Source organism: Limulus polyphemus, unplaced genomic scaffold, assembly GCF_000517525.1.
Source record: "Limulus polyphemus unplaced genomic scaffold, Limulus_polyphemus-2.1.2 Scaffold577, whole genome shotgun sequence".
NCBI classification, from domain to species: domain Eukaryota; kingdom Metazoa; phylum Arthropoda; class Merostomata; order Xiphosura; family Limulidae; genus Limulus; species Limulus polyphemus.
Genome location: NW_013666187.1, coordinates 512920 through 516238, shown reverse-complemented (window position 1 = coordinate 516238; position 3319 = coordinate 512920). Strand labels below are relative to the sequence as shown.

Sequence of the window (3319 nt, the reverse complement as noted above, 5' to 3'; positions counted from 1 at the left end):
ACAAACAAACAAACAAACAATCAAACAGAAGTCTCGAGTTCAAATTCCAGTGAAGTGGGGATTTTTTATAACTTTTTAAATTATTAACTCATCATATTTAGAGCAATATATCATAATATAGGGAAAAGCTACAATAAAATAACAGTTTACATTAGGGATTTGCGCTATATCTTTTAGCAATCGATTAGAAATATTGGATGTCACAGTGATTAGAAACGTTTGACTATCATATGAAATCTCACGTTCACATCCCACTTAAATTAGGCTTTTATGTTATTTTTGTTATAATATTTACAACAAGATCTTAGAATATTCGGAAAGTTATAGATTAAATCATGAATAATATAATATTACATAAGAAACAACAGCGAGTGTATATGTGGGAAAACAACTTAAATATCTTTTCAACTCAATAGATGGCGAAACAATACATTATCATTGATGTTTTTCCTTTAGGTTTGTTTGTTTGTTTTTGAATTTCGCGCAAAGCTACACGAGGGCTATCTGCGCTAGCCGTCCCTAATTTAGCAGCGTAAGACTAGAGGGAAGGCAGCTAGTCATCACCACCCACCGCCAACTCTTGGGCTACTCTTTTACCAACGAATAGTGGGATTGACCGTCACATAATAACGCCCTCACAGCTGAAAGGGCGAGCATATTTGGTGTGACGGGGATAGTCCAATAGAAACATACTTACATCACAATTTCTGAATACGCCTATTTCAAAATTCACTAATTTATTTATTAGAAAAGTTGAAGAAAACCAATAATATAATATAACGTTCTTTATAAAGGTTTTTGTAAAAGGAACAATTGCCGAAGGCAGGAAATACAAGCAGTCCAGATATTTTCGTTAACAAATAATAATACGGTAAGCAGTCCATGAAGAAGAGTTGTCAATTAATCATGTTATAACTTGAACTTGAAAGCCTAAAAAGTCCAGAAATTTAGCGAAACATTAAAATACCTCCGCCTGAAAGATTCAGACAATAACTAAACTTTCGATTTCTTCCGTCATTCGATTTTTTAAGAAGTTAGCACAGACAACAAGCAATTCAATTAATCCTATTTGTAAAAGTAAACTTCCTGGTATTCTGTACAAGTATTTGACTTATTTTATCTAGAATGTTCGGTTGATGAAGAACTAGTTGCAAGTTCTAAAAACTTCCAGGCCTGGCATGACATGGTGTTTAGGGCAGTCAACTTGCAATCTGTGGGTCGTGGGTTTGAATCCCCGACACCGAACATGCTCACCCTTTCAGCCGTGGGGCCGTTAATACGTTATGCTCAATCCCACTGACAGTTGGTAAAAGAGTTGCTTAACATTTGGCGTTGAGTGGTGTTGACTACCTGCTTTCCCTCTACTCTATCACTGCACAATTAGGGACGGCTAGCGCTGATAGCCCTCGAGTAGCTTTGCGTGAATTTTAAGAAAAACAAATAAACGTAAAATAAACATATGGAAAGACTTCGGCCACCGACGTAAAAGTTAAAATTGGGAGCCACAAACTATTCGCTCCTCAGTGAGTAGCTTCAGAAAAATGTTTCGTTTTTTTTTAAAAAGTTAACCCTTTCGTTACGGTAATTGGCTGTATGTATATATGTCACGGTTTTTTGTGGGGTGGGTGGGGGGCCAAGTGTATTACAGAGCAGAACCCCCTAAAAATTTTGAGTGACGTTTATCTAGAATAGGATTATGTGTGGAAAGTAACACTGAAGAAAACTTTGATAAGAATCCTTTAAAAATACATCGAAAATCTGTTAAAAGTGTTTTCTTTCTTTTTTTTCTAGTAGCGGAGCTTCATCTCGAGAAGAACAGCAACAGAAATCTTAAAATTAGAATTGTAACGTTGGAGACCAGTAGGTGGTGCTTGTCGTTACTGACTGCAGGTACCTTTATAGAAAAAAAAAATAAATAAATATAACTTTGGTAAGAAAAATATAAGTTATTAAGAGAATGAAGTTTATAATTGTTGAAATAAGAAGTTCTATTGAAGTATTCTCCACTTCACATTAAGCTTGACTTTATAAAATTTGAAGTTTGAACCCTTAAAACATCACAGCGACATACAGAGAGTGGCGATTTTGAATAACAACATAAAACATAATTACTTTTTTTGTTTAATAATGTAAATGTTCGAAATACTTGCCAGTATTAACTTCGAATTAAAAAGTACTTCAGGGTTAATGACCAGCAATTCGAACATTTCCCTTTAAAAAACAAAAACTTAATTACTTTTATTGTTATTTACAATCTCTATGGGATTCAACTTTTGTGTCACTCTGTATAATCGGTTTTTATTAATTACTTTTCTTCTATATTTTATTGCCCCCCAGTAGCACAGCGGTATGTCTGCGGACTTACGACGCTAGAATCCGGGTTTAGATACCCGTGGTGGGCCCATTGTGTAGCTTTGTGCTTAATTACAAACAAACAAACTATACTTTATTAATTTTCTATAATATTAAACAAAAATGTACAGAGACTAAATATGACACACATATCACTGTGTTATATGTTATATCCTGATATAATAAAGCTGTTATTATAGGGTTTTTTTACGCAATTCTATTACGCTTTAAATACCGAGTCAAATGACCACAGAAGTCAAAATTACGTAATTTTATAACTATAGAGAATGGTCATTTATTTTTATTTTTTCTAATAAATAAAACCCCAGCAAGTACTTACATCTCCCCAGTCTTTCTTCCAGGATGGATATTTGTTCACTCAGGGAATTTATCCGATCCCAAGCTGACCCATAGAGAGAATTGTTAGGGCTGTCGTCGAGAGCCGGTGGGGAGTTCTTGGAAAAGAGACGCGATTGTTGTTGTTGTAGCGATAAAACCTTTTTTGCTATTCTCTCTAGTCGATTCTCAAGTCTAGTAAAGTTGTATTTCCTTTGAACCTGTCAAAGATTAAATACCTGTATTACTTTGTAAGAAGTAATTTATTTGTAAGAAGCTAAGAATAAATCCTAATAACGTAGGTCAGTCAGAACACATTTAAAAGCACCTTTTACACCCACCCACATATACATATAATATTATACTTGAAAATTGGATTTTTTTTTTTTTTTGCAAAACAAAAACATCTTAACAACATGATACTCTATATGTAACAGCACATTCTAATTATTTTAATTAAAACCCATAGTAATATAAAAATAAATTTAAATTATCACTAAATCCTTTAGTAACATTATGTAGTCAATTTTTTGTATTTAAAAACCTTATTTTACATTTGAAACATTGGATCAAAATAGTCTGAATAAATTCGATGATGAGGAACCCACTTTGAGACTAATAATGGCTGGAG

General features: G+C 33.5%; 1 long non-coding RNA gene across 1 annotated transcript; it reads right to left on the bottom strand.

The window, feature by feature from the left end:
- Positions 1–855: 855 nt before the first annotated feature.
- On the bottom strand, positions 856–3099 carry LOC111085728. The gene is made up of 2 exons (XR_002610540.1): positions 2693–3099; positions 856–1894 (listed from the first exon to the last, which is right to left on the bottom strand). It is a non-coding gene; the product is annotated as an uncharacterized LOC111085728 (long non-coding RNA).
- Positions 3100–3319: the final 220 nt, after the last annotated feature.